This window comes from Ovis aries, chromosome 12 (assembly GCF_016772045.2).
Source record: "Ovis aries strain OAR_USU_Benz2616 breed Rambouillet chromosome 12, ARS-UI_Ramb_v3.0, whole genome shotgun sequence".
Lineage (NCBI taxonomy): Eukaryota > Metazoa > Chordata > Mammalia > Artiodactyla > Bovidae > Ovis > Ovis aries.
This window is the reverse complement of record NC_056065.1, coordinates 70,127,188-70,140,113: the sequence shown is the minus strand read 5'-3', so window position 1 is coordinate 70,140,113 and position 12,926 is coordinate 70,127,188. Positions and strand designations below refer to the sequence as shown.

The 12,926-nt window shown below is 48.8% G+C and overlaps 1 long non-coding RNA gene across 1 annotated transcript; it reads right to left on the bottom strand.

Moving 5' to 3' along the window:
• Positions 1 to 4,245: 4,245 nt before the first annotated feature.
• Positions 4,246 to 11,718, bottom strand: LOC132657527 (uncharacterized). Its single transcript, XR_009595871.1, has 2 exons — positions 10,488 to 11,718; positions 4,246 to 7,695 (listed from the first exon to the last, which is right to left on the bottom strand). It is a non-coding gene; the product is annotated as an uncharacterized LOC132657527 (long non-coding RNA).
• Positions 11,719 to 12,926: the final 1,208 nt, after the last annotated feature.

The window sequence follows — 12,926 nt, the reverse complement described above, 5'->3', positions numbered from 1 at the left end:
GATTCTTCATTCAAACTGTAAAGATTCCCTATTTTGACCTTTGAAGAAAAGCCTAGCACGTATATGGACTTGGAAAGGGAAAAGTATTTCACTAGTCTTTTCAGATAATTGTGGGTATTCCTTAATACTATACCAAAATCTGAATTGGTAGTGTCTTAAAGGTTCCTGCTGCTGCTAAGTCGCTTCAGTTGTGTCCAACCCTGTGCGACTCCAGAGACGGCAGCCCACCAGGCTCCCCCGTCCCTAGGATTCTCCAGGCAAGAACACTGGAGTGGGTTGCCATTTCCTTCTCCAGTGCATGAAAGTGAAAAGTGAAAGTGAAGTCGCTCAGTCGTGTCCAACTCCTAGCAACCCCATGGACTGCAGCCTACCAGGCTCCTCCGTCCATGGGATTTTCCAGGCAAGAGTACTGGAGTGGAATGCCATTGCCTTTTCCGATCTTAAAGGTTAGTTGCTGTGAAATCTGAAACCAGAGTTCCTACTTTGTTACATTAAAAGCTAACGCTCTCTCTTGTTCTGTAAAAATATTTCATAATATTATGCATTTGGAAAATAGGATTTCACTGAAGTGTGCAGCTTTTCCAAATATTGATTTATTTCTTCATATGATGCCAGACAAGTCACCTCTGATCTCATTAAAAAGCCTTTCAAGTATTGGGAAGCAGTCAAGCCCATATATGAATTCTAAATCTTGTTTTGGCAGATGCGGGATTTCCAAAATGCTAATTTTACTTTGAAAACTTGGTTCTTACCACTGTATAAAAAATTCTGCCAATTGTTTCTTGAAGTGACTCACTTTGTGGTTTCTTAAGAAAATACCTGCCAAATGCCCAAGTCTGGGTAACTGTAATTTACATCAGTCATTATTTCAAGTGAAAATGCTTGTAAATTCAGGCGGTAGTTCAGCCTGTGACTCAAATAATTATACGTAGGCTTTCCCTCTAAACAGCCCTCATACTTTGGTGTATGGCAGTGTGTTATGCATACTTCCAGTGTCATCCCAAAATATTAAAAAGTCACATACCCGAGGACTGGGATACAATAGCTTGTTCCTTCATTGAGGACATTCTTAGGTAAAACTGACTTTTTTAAAAACTTTTTTAAAAACAAAGGCATGGTAGTGAAAAATCCAGTGGCCACCAGTAGTATGGTTTGATGTCACAGCCCTTTTTGGGCTAAGATGCCAGCAGTTATATACATCACTACATTTGCAAATGTCACCCAGTAAAAAAATGTAAATAACTTCTTTGTATTATTATAAGAGTTTTGACATGGATTCCCTGTAAAGGTCTTGGGGACTCTCAAGTTTCTGCCAATCACACTTTGAGAATCACTGTTCTAGAGAAGAGACTTTCAATCAACAATTGACAGTGTGAGAAAAAAAGAAGAGTGGATATGTGTGGGATGAGCTGGGAGGTGGGAATCGACACACATACACCCCCATGTGTAAAACAGATAGTGGGAAGCTGCTGCGTAACACCGGGAGCTCATGTTGGTGCTCTGTGATGACCTGGAAGGGTGGGATGGGGAGGGGAGCAGGTCCCAGAGGGAGGGGATATATGTATACATATTGCTGATTCTCTTTGTTTTACAGCAGAAACTAACAGAACATTGTAAAGCAGTTATTTGTTGTTGTTTAATTGCTAAGTTGTATCCAACTCGTTTGAGACCCCGTGGACTGTAGCCCACCAGGCTCCTCTGTCCATGGGATTCTCCAGGCAAGACTACTAGAGTGGGTTGCCATTTCCTTCTGCAGGGGATCTTCCTGACCCAGGGATCGAACCCACATCTCCTGCATTGGCAGCTGGATTCTTTACCACTGAGTGACCAGGGAAGCCCAAAGCGATTATACTTCCCAATTTTTTTTTTTTTAAAAAGGGCAGAAAGTAAGAGGGGGGTCAAGGATCAAAGGTCTCTAATGACCAGGCAGAAGAAAGGAGACTCGTTGGAGACAGAAAAACCCGTGAGAAAGAAAGGCAGAACTGGGTGTTTTTATCAGTTGACCTGTAGTAAGCAGGGACTTCAGCATCTAAGCCCTTAGTGATTTATTTGGCTTCATCAAGCCTTAGTTTTGGCATGCTGGGTCTTTTGCTGCAACACCCGGCCTCTCTAGCTGTGACATGCGGGCTTAGTTTCCCCACAGCACGTGGGATCTTAGTTCCCCAACCAGGGATCAAACCCGTGTCTCCTGCATTGCCCAGCAGATGCTTAACCATCGGGGAAATTGTTAAGCCCTTTCTTAGATCCTATTGAGAAGCACCAAAATTACATTTAGATTTTCAGTAAAACGAAAGACTTCCATTCAGAAAAAAACGTACCATTCTCATATTCCACCGCAGGCAAAGGTACACAGCTACGGGGCACATTTCTGAAATCAGCTCTTCTGTAACCTGCCTGCCTAACCTCAGCTTCTGGGACCAAGATGCCTGTCCCCACCCACTCTTTGCAGGTGGAACCAGTCATTCATTCTTGTAGGTGACCACCATCCTGAGCATGGAAAACGCTTCTATAACTTCTCAGAGGAGATACAATACCTTTGGGTCCGTAAAGAGAGAAGATTCAAGGTGCACTGACCTCGGCTTAAATCTGTACTGAGATCTATGGATATCCTGTGAACAGGTTTGAATCAGGAGGAGGAGGACATGGGCCTGGAGGCCCTAAAGCCTTGAGAAACCAAGGGAATTCAGGAGAGAGGGGGAAATGACTCATAAGGTAAAGTCTATGAACTTCACGCCCCACTGAGACAAATGACAGGTCAAGCCTCTGTCTAGTCCTGTCTCATGAATTCATTTGCACTTCATTGCTATTGTTTTAAGTCCCTGATGAAATGTTGACTGGAAAGAGAACTGTCCACAGTGGGGGAGACACTTGATTTCCGGTTGCAGCCTCTAGGTTTTGTCTGACACATGCCGCTTAAGCAGACATCTCTTCCTCAGGAAAACATCTGCTTCCTCCAGGGACTGAAGTGGCCCCAACCCCCTGAGATTAATGGACAGAGTACATTTTCATAAAGCCTCATAATGCGTAAGAGTAAAACTGACAGTGACAATGACCTCTTTTTCAGTCAAAAGCCCAATCCTTCAAAACATTAGTTCAGTCGCTCAGTTGTGTCCGACTCTGCGACCCCATGGGCTGCAGCATGCCAGGTTTCCCTGTCCATCACCAAACATATTTGACTCTTCAAACATATTTTCACCAAAAACCAAGAGGTGAATTCCAGATCATCAGCTGGGGTGGGATTTTGGATGGACAAAGCATCCCCATTAAACAGTCAGCAGCTCAGTATTAGAGGAGTCCCTGAGGACACTACCCTGGGCATAGATTCATCACATCCAAACCTACGCAGTGCTTGCTACTATTATGCATAACACTTTTTTGGTACAGTTAGACCATATTTAAATTTGTTTTTTTTTTTTAAATTTTTGGCTGCAATTGGTCTTCATTGCTGCACGAGCTTTCTCTGGTTGCATAGAGTAGGGGCTACTCTTGGTTGCAGTGCGCAGGCTTCTCATTGAGGTGACTTCTCTTGTTGCAGAATACAGGCTCCAGGTTCCTGGGCTTGCGTAGTTGTAGCACACAGACTTAGTTGCTCCGAGGCCTGTGGGATCTCCCCAGACAGGGATCGAACCTGTGTCTCCTGCATTGGCAGGTAGATTCTTAACCACTGGACTGCCCGGGATGTCTAGACTATATTACTGATGTGCATTGTGTTATTGCCTCTGCAGTGCTGTGAGCCCTTTGAAAGCATCCATTAGGGTATGTTGGGTTAAAACAAGAGCAGCTGTTGGGAGCCTAAAGTCTTAGGTATGATGAAACCCAACTGCTGATAGTCTTGCAGCAGTAATAGAAACCCTCTGAATTTCTGTTTCTTCCTTTACAAGATGGGATAACATTTCCTTGCTTGTAGGTTTGTGGTGAGGATTAAATTTATGTAGAAGGTCACTTCTGAACAAATGAGACGCATTATTATTCTCACTGACAGTATAAATAGGGACTTACTATAGATAACACTTGAGAAGCAGTTGACTGGGGGAACTGAAGTTTAAGTGTTTGAATTTCATGTTATTCATAGCAGTTGCCAGTAAAATTATTAATATGCAAAGGATCTCTTCTGTGTGCAAGTGGGTGCAGTGCTGGACATTGTGACCAGCACATGAAGCTAATGAGTTCTGGAGAGAGAGAGATCTGAGCAAACACGATAGGAGTCAACATACTTTGGCACCAAAGAACAAAACTGAGACGTTCTTGTGGGCAGGAAAAAAATGGTTTTTATGTGTATTGCACAACCCACAACAAAGGAGATTAAATCACAAACTAGGAAGGAAGCTACTGACAAGTCCACTGCCCATCCACAACTCTTCATTTCTCCTTGTTCCCTTTCAATTCACATCATGAGTAATTGTCCACAGACATAAAGCAATTTGTATACTCAATATCATAAGCACTTCCCATTTTGCTACATGGCCTTTGTAACCATTTTATTTTTTTTTCCAGTTTTATTGAGATATTATTGACATATAACATTGTATTTAAGGTGAACAACATAATGATTTGATTTCTATATTGTTAAATCATTGTGTAATATTCCAATAAGGCTGATACACTATAACTGACCTAATGGTTCCTTACTCGTGGCCATTCATTTGTTCACTTAGCATTTACAGAGCATTTACAATTGTGTCAGAGTCTACACCAGGAACTGGAAATATGAAGCAGTGTCCTGACCTCAAAATGCTCAAAGACAGGAAAAACCATCAGGGTCCACAGCACTTGATCCAGACTGTCCATATGCAATTGACCACCGACCCCCAAGGAGGCGGCACCCCTCCGTGGTTCTCTCAGCTCTTACTGTGGGAAGCACACAAGGGTTTTCCCTTCTTTGGAATGGAGGAGGGTTGTGATACTTGCCTTTGAGACCCCAATTTCATTGTTTTACGCCGCTGTGCCTCTGCGCCCAGCCCAGCACGCCCTCACCCTCTCCTGGTTTGTCAAAACCCTCTCAACTCCATCTCAATGAGACAGGAAGCCCTGAAGTGTAATCCTGGGTTATATTTGCATTTTAAATAGATAAGCCTCAATCTCCGTTGTCTGGAGGCGAGGCTTTTCTCCCTGTGTCCCTGAAGTCACTTTGCTTTAGGCTCCTGTCTCTTTTACCTCCGAGTAAATCTATCTTTTCCTTAACGGTGAGAACCTGGCTGCCAGACCCGCACCGGGCACAGGGCAGGGAGGGCCGGTTCTGCCTCAAACTGGGGAGAGGACGCCCTCTACTGGTCATCTCATAAAGTGCTTAAATTCAGTGCCGCTCTGTCGCTCAGAATCCGACTCTTTGCATCCCCATGAACTGCAGCACGCCAGGCCTCCCTGTCCATCACCAACTCCAGGAGTTTACTCAGACTCATGTCCATTGAGTTGGTGATGCTATCCAACCATCTCATCCTCTGTCGTTCTGTCGTTCCCTTCTCCTCCCGCCTTCAATCTTTCCCAGGATCAGGGTCTTTTCAAATGAGTCAGTTTTTTGCATCAGGTGGCCAAAGTATTGGAGTTTCAGCTTCAACATCAGTCCTTCCAATGAACACCCAGGACTGATCTCCTTTAGGATGGACTGGTTGGATCTCCTTGCAGTCCAAGGGACTCTCAGGAGTCTCTAACAGCACAGTTCAAAAGCATCAATTCTTTGGTGCTCAGCTTTCTTTTATAGTTCAGCTCTCACATCCCTACATGACTACTGGAAAAACCATAGCTTTGACTAGATGGACCTTTGTTGGCAAAGTAATAGCTTTGCTTTTTAATATGCTGTCTAGGTTGTACTGTTTCAGACTCACTGCCAAAATTTCACTGGGGATGGCAGTGTGTGTTTGTGGGGTGGGGCATAGGATGTGCTGGTTTATTTCAGCCATATCCAAGCCAGCAAGAGCTACTTTAACCCAAACACACACACACGTGCACACGCGCACACACGAGTGTGTGTCCCGCCACTCCCAGCTCTGGGCAGCACCTAACAGGGCAACAGCAATCTCTCACCTTCTAGTGACGCTTCCAAGCCCAATAATGGGATGGGTGGTGAATGTCCTGACTCCTCCCAACTGCCCTGGACAATCTCTGTAAAATGGAGCCCAGCTCAGTGATTCTTCCCTGGAGGCTGCTCCCGTGCCCCTCTGGGTCCCTCGGGCCACGCTGTTCTAGACTCAGCCCGATGTCCCAACAGTAGGCATCCTTCCACTGACCCCTCACAGCTCGGCAGTGGACTCTCACCCTTCTCCACTCCTGCCGACCAAATATCAAGAAGTAGTGGCCTGTGCGGAACGAAGCTCTTTTTTTATGTTGGGCAAAAGGATGTGCAGCAGTGTTAGTCTCTAAACCGGGTTTACCAGAGGACTCATGGAAACGCACTCTCCAAGTTGGGCTGAACACTTGTCTGCACCTGGAAGATGAGCCTCCTTCAACAGGGGACTTTACTCAGCATTTCTCCCGGTCACCTGTTTCTCAGGCAGGCTCCCACACCCTTTCCACCTGCCGGCACTCCTAGAAAAGGATCCTCTTTGTACAACACCCTGGGGCAGATGGGCGGAGCTGCTCTGAAGTCCCCAGGCCCCAGGCCCCGCCTCCCACACCAGGGCTCACTCTCCCAGTAGGCCTGATCCGGACACTCAGCAACTTGGGCCTGCCTCCGAATCCCCTGGGGAGGGTCCTTGGTAAACCCCAGCGTGCTGTGGCCCACCCCCAGAGGTTCTGATTCTGCAGGTGCGAGGTGGGGCCCGAGGACTGGTGTCCCTCACAAGCTCCCAGGTGATGCATTGCAGCAGGTCTGGGGCCCACACTTTGAGAGCTCCCACCCTACAGAAGCTCCCTCTGATCTCGCTTCCCTGGGTGGGCTGAGCGCACAGTGCCTCTTTAGGGGGGGTCTCCCCCAGCTCAGCCTCTCCCCCTGAACCCCGTACCTGCTCCCCTAGGTTGCCCCAGAAACCCTTCCTCCAGCCTCACTGGAAACAGGACCTGGCTGTTTCTTTCATGATCCAGAGGGGAGGCTTCTGTCTTTTCCCTGTGAAGAGGAACAAGGTAGAGATTGGGTTTCTTAACCGTCTGGATGGCTCTGAGCCCGGCAGGTGCATTTGTGTCCATGGAGGGGAGGCATGCAGATGGCACTGCTGGCCCATCTCCAGCCTGCGCAGGACACACGGCATTGGGCACCTGTGCAGAAACAACTCGAGCTCCCATGGGAGACACGGGGCGGGCCGGGCCGGTCCCTGGAGAGTCAGCTGTTGCTCTTCCCTATCAAGTGTTTATCTTCCTCCCTTCCCCTTGCTTTTGGACCACTTCAGAGAACAGGGTGGATCTGAGATGGGGGCAGTGGACTTTGCTTCTAGGAAAGGAGGGTTGGAAAAACCAGCCTCTAGGAAAGTAGCTTTCTCCCCGGTGAAGACGGCATCAACGTACATCTGGTTTCCGCAGCATCCTGATCACCATGAATCGAGGATGGCAAGCAAGCAACACACTTCCTTGTTTTGGAGAAAAGGTAGCAAAGGAGAGAAGAGACTCTGTCCCAGAGTCTGGGCACAAAGTCCAGCACTTTCAACAGGCCAAACTCCTGGGCTTGATGCTAAGGCCTCCTGAGCAAGTAAAGGCGGGGAAAAGGGACTTCCCTGGCGGTCCAGCGGTTAAGACTCCATGCTTCCATTGCAGGCAAGCACGATGCGACTAGGAAATTAAAAATAAATAAATAAATGAAAGGAGAGAAAGAGATGTTTGTGGGCTTACTTTTTACGTTCTAGGAGTTACCTAGTGATCCTGGCATGGCCACGTTGGGTCAGACTCATACAAGACAACCACTTCCCGGAATTACGTATTCACTTCTAGAACTATCAAGCATGGGTTCGCCCAACCCTTCCTCTGCCTGTTTATGTTTTCTCTGTATTATTCATAAGGACAATGAATTGTATGATTAGGACTTCCATTTTTTAATTCTTCTTTAAATTACCTCTTAAAATTCAAGATCTTCCCTGGGTTTCTGTCTCACAGGTTAATTATGGGGTTTATTCGTTTGTTCATTCAACAAACATTGAACAGTAATTTCGGGCCAGGGTAGAAGAGCCAAGCAAGACCTGCTGCTGGGTCTGGCAGTCTGGTGGGGACAGACATACGGAGAATTTAAATGGTGAGAAAGTGCTGAGGAGGGGATCTGAGCCCAGTGCTGAGGCACATTAGCGAGGATGAACTCTGGGTGGGGCTGGGGAAGGCTCTGAGCCGAGCTGCTGTTGGAGCTGCGTCTGGCAGGAGCATCTCCAGGCCCCTGTGGGACCTCTCCCGAGTTTTCTGTCTTCTCCAAACAAGAGCTTAGCAAAAGCTGCCCTGGGAAAAAGCTCTGCCCTTAGCAAATGCATTTGAAACCCTACCTCCCCAGTGCTGTTTTTATTCTTGAGTTCCCTTCCGCACTAGCTCAGCTGACTTCCCCAAAAGGAATATGTGGTTGGTATATTTGGTGTGTTCCTATCACTTCATCGCCTCCTAGGAACAAGTGAGCACTTTAAAATTGGGAAAGATTCTCCTGAATTTGAAGGGTTTACAGGAACTCTAGCTGGGCAGGGGACCAGAGCCCATGAAACACCTTTTCCAAAACTCAAATTCAGTTTGTATAACAATAATCAGGGATGCTTGCGATGAAAAAAAAAAAAAAACCGAAAGAAAAAACCTCATGGGTTGTTCCAGCTCACTCCCAGAAATTGATTCTTTAGACCCAGGATGCTGCCATGGAATTTTTCACAAGCAAACCACTGTTTGTGCAGGTGGGTTGCTTGTGAAAGCAACTGGCCATCTTTGCCTCTGCAGGTTCTTATCACTTATTTGGAGGACTGCTTGGGCTGCTCCTACGTGAAGAAATTCCTCCAGTAAACAAGTTCGGGGGGTGGGAGGGGGCTTGGAGGATACATCCAAGCCTCCAGCTTAAGAAGGAGCCAGAGAACCACTTGGGGCATCATCCACAGCTGGGAAAAAGCTCACTGAAGGCCTCACTGCAGAAGGGTCCACAGGAGCATCACTGATCCATCAGCAAGCAATGCTGGTCAGGCTCCCGACTGAAGGGCTAAGGTCCTTCCAGAGGAGGAGACAGTAACATACCCCATCTGCTGAGAGCATTACAGTTCCCAAAGGGCTTCACGGCATGATCTCATCTGACCACGGTCATCCACGGTCACCACATGGGAGAGGCCGGTTTTGATTCCTGTAACCCTGGGAGCACCAAGAGATGCTGCGTGAGACTTCAGCATCACCCTGGCCGGCTCCCCGTTCCCCAACCCACCCCCAACAAGCCTATCATCTAAGCAAAACAGTGTACATGTGCTTGCTGACAGTATCTCAGCCTCTCCTTTCTTAGGGCCCCAAGCGCCTCCTATAATAAACTCTGAAGCCTCACTGATCGCAGCCATTTTGCAGAGAGGTAAACTCAGGCTCAGCCTTGCCAAAAGTTGCGTAGCTATAAAAAAATGGAGCTGGGACTAGGATAGATTCGCAAGGCAGGCCTCTCCCTTGCCTCATATGAGCTGCCTCCTTGGGGAAAGGAAGGTCATAAAACCCAAGTGGGGAGAGGCAGGCACAACCTCAGCCTCAGACTCTGACCTGAGGGATGACCCAGAAGAAGGCACGTCCCTAAGGCTTTGGCACGGATGGTCAGCCTGGCGGGCATCATGGGCTGGCTTTCTTAGCCCCTGCACCAACCTGTTGCTGGCACTCCTGCCTTCAGCACCCATGGGACAGTTGCCTGGACTGCTCTCGGGCATCGGGCCCCCTGTAAACTCACTAGTGCGCTCAAGGCAGCCCTCTTTCTATGTACGCTCCATCCTCTGAGACTTGCAGCGAGGATCTGGGTCAGTGACGAAAGTCAGATAGACAGGTGGACACTCTGGGCTGCTAATTATGACAATGATCATAAGCCACACTTCTTGCTCTGTTCAGTCGCACAATCGTGTCTGACTCTTTGCAACCCCATGGCCTGTGGCACGTCAAGTTCCTCTGTCCTTCACCATCTCCCAGAGCTTGCTCAAACTCATGTCCATTGAGTCGGTGATGCTATCTAACCATCTCATCCTCTGCCACCCTCTTCTCCTTTTGCCTTCGGTCTTTCTCAGCATCAGGGTCTTTTCCATTAGGTCAACTCTGCATCAGGAGGCCAAAGTATTGGAGCTTCTCCTTCAGCAACAGTCCTTCCAATGATTAGTCAGGGTTGACTTCCTCAAGGAGAAAATCAGTCACATTAGTGATTCCCAAACCTGGAGATCTGGGGATCTTTTGCCATAAAGTTGAACAAGCCACACCTACTTGCTCCTGAGTCAGATACCCAGAGGGAGCTGGAGGTTCAAATATGTTAGGCTCTTTGATAACGCCTGTATGTTGAATAAATTTTGAATTTTAAACCCACCCACACTTTTCCTGTGTTTATCTTAGTGATGGTTATGTAGTTTAGAGTCTGCAGCAGAAAATGTATCTCAAAAAGCTACCTTGGTTCTTTCTTGTCTGGTACCAGGCGCTTCAGGATCTGCGGGCCCCGATGCAAATGTGGCCAAGTCCAAGAACCACACCACGCACAATCAGTCCTGAAAATGGCACAGAAATCCTGATCACAAGAATATGAGTCTCTTAGGTGGTGGACCCCAAGAAACACAACAAGAAGGGCCTGAAGAAGACCCCAACAATGCCAAGGCCACGAGTGCAGGTGCTGAGGCTGTCAAGGACCTCGTGAAGCCCAAGAAAATCAAGCCCAAGATCCCAATGGGCGGTAGCCGCAAGCTCAGCCAACTTGCCTATACCGCTCACCCCAAGCTCAGGAAACGTGCCTGTGGCCGCATCATCAAGGGTCTCGGGCTCTGCTGGCCAAAGTCCCAGGCCAAGGCTTCAACCAAGGCCAGGGTACTTGCGGCTGCAGCTCTGGCTCCCAAGGGTGCCCAGGCACCAAAGCTCTGGAGTAGAGACCTTCATCTGCCAGTGTGAGGACAGAAGGGCTGATGTGACCCCTGGGCTGCTGTCTGTATAGCGCCGGTGCCCTCCTTTGGGATCTGAACAAATAAATCTGAGACAAGATCTGTCAAAAACAAAACAAAAAGCTACCTTGGTTTCCAGTGACCTGTAGCATGAGGTGTCTGTGGCCTACCCGATGGACCCAGGAGACAGCGGGGCATCTGGACACAACATCAACCATCCCAGGCTCAGCTCGGGTTCACTTGGCTGGCCACCTGCACGTGGGGGCTCGAGGTGGCCGCACTGCTCCGGGCGGCACGAGGGGCCCCGTCTGTCCTGGGATGGAGAGGCTCTCCCTCTGAGCTGGGAACACAGGCCCGTGTCCCTGGTTTCTGAGTTGGCTGGAGCATCCTCCGTTGTCAGCGCTGCTGTTGAGTCATCAAAGAGGACCCTGAGAGCTGAGGGCAGGGCAGCTAGGCAAGGACGCTCTCTTGCTGTGGGATCCCATGGGTTTCTGGGTTTGAGAACTGTCTGGCATGATAGCCAGCCCAGAAGGGTGCTGCAGTGGGGAAGTGGGCAGCTGGGAGAGATGGACAGAGCACACAGAGGCTTGGTTTTAGATCTCACCAGCTGGCTACCTGGAGGCAGGTCATGCTGAGAATTCAGAGTCAGTGGGTTAAATGAGGTGGAGATGGCAGGTTCCCCACACAGTACAGGACGCCCTACCGATGCTGGTTCCCGCGTCCTTCCCCTTCTCTTAGAGTCTGTGTCTCCAGGGCACAGTCAGGGCAAGCCAGATGTCAGGACCAAAAGCACAGCCTTCCCAGCAAGCTGGCCACCTCCCCAGGACCCCCACAGCTGCCAGCTCCTTCCTTAAAAAGACACTAAATCAGAGCAGTGCCCTGGAGCACTGTCAGGGGCAAGGGAACATTAGCTCCTGGTTGAGCTCAGGCGGCAGCCCCATCTCTGCAGTGCTGGTCACACAGGCTGCAGGGGACTGAGCCCTGAGGGGTCATCTCTTGTCCGCTCTCCTGGCTCCCCAAGCTCCTGGCAGAGACTCAGGGAGGGCCAAACTGGGTGAAGCGCCTTGCTCAGATGGTCTGGATAAAGCTGTGTGCTCGCCCAGGGACGAGGTGGCTCTGCTTCTCCTGGAACCCCCTGAGCATGACAGCAGCTTTTGGCCCCTGTCCCCTGATGGGGTCACCGTCTGAACACCGAGGCCTCTTCCAGCCCACTCTGCCAGGTCCCCATGAAATGTAAACATAGGTGGGCTTGCCCTTCTGGAAACAAACTTTGGGTTTGGCTCTGGGATGGACTCTAAGTATAAAACTGTCCACAAGGCAGCCTTGGGTGACCAGCCTGTGCGGCCCGTGGATTCCCGTGTTTTGCATTACTGTTTCCTCGGTGATGGATTGTATGAGCAGTGCTGCCTGCTCAGTCCAGTCTGTCCCCTTTGCTGTTCACTCTGCGGTCACTGGGTGGCAGAGTGAGGCACCGTCCTATTGGCGCCCTCCAGCTGGGGCTCCATCCCTTCGTGGCAAATAGATGGGGAAACAATGGAAACAGTGAGAAACTTTATTTCCTTGGGCTCCAAAATCACTGCAGACGGTGACTGCAGCCAGGAAATGAAAAGACACTTGCTCCTTGGAAGAAAAGCTATGACCAAACCAGACAGCATATTAAAAAGCAGAGACGTTACTTTACCAACAAAGGTCGGTATAGTCGAAGCTATCATTTTTCCAGTAGTCATGTATGGATGTGAGAATTGGACCATAAAGAAAGCTGAGTGCTGAAGAATTGATAACTTCTGAACTGTGGTGCTGGAGAATACTGTTGAGTATCCCTTGGAATGCAAGGAGATCAAACCAGTCAATCCTAATGGAAATCAGTCCTGAATATTCATTGGAAGGACTGATGCTGAAGCTCAAGCTCAAGCTCTAATACTTTGGCCACCTGATGTGAAGAACTAACTCATTGGAAAA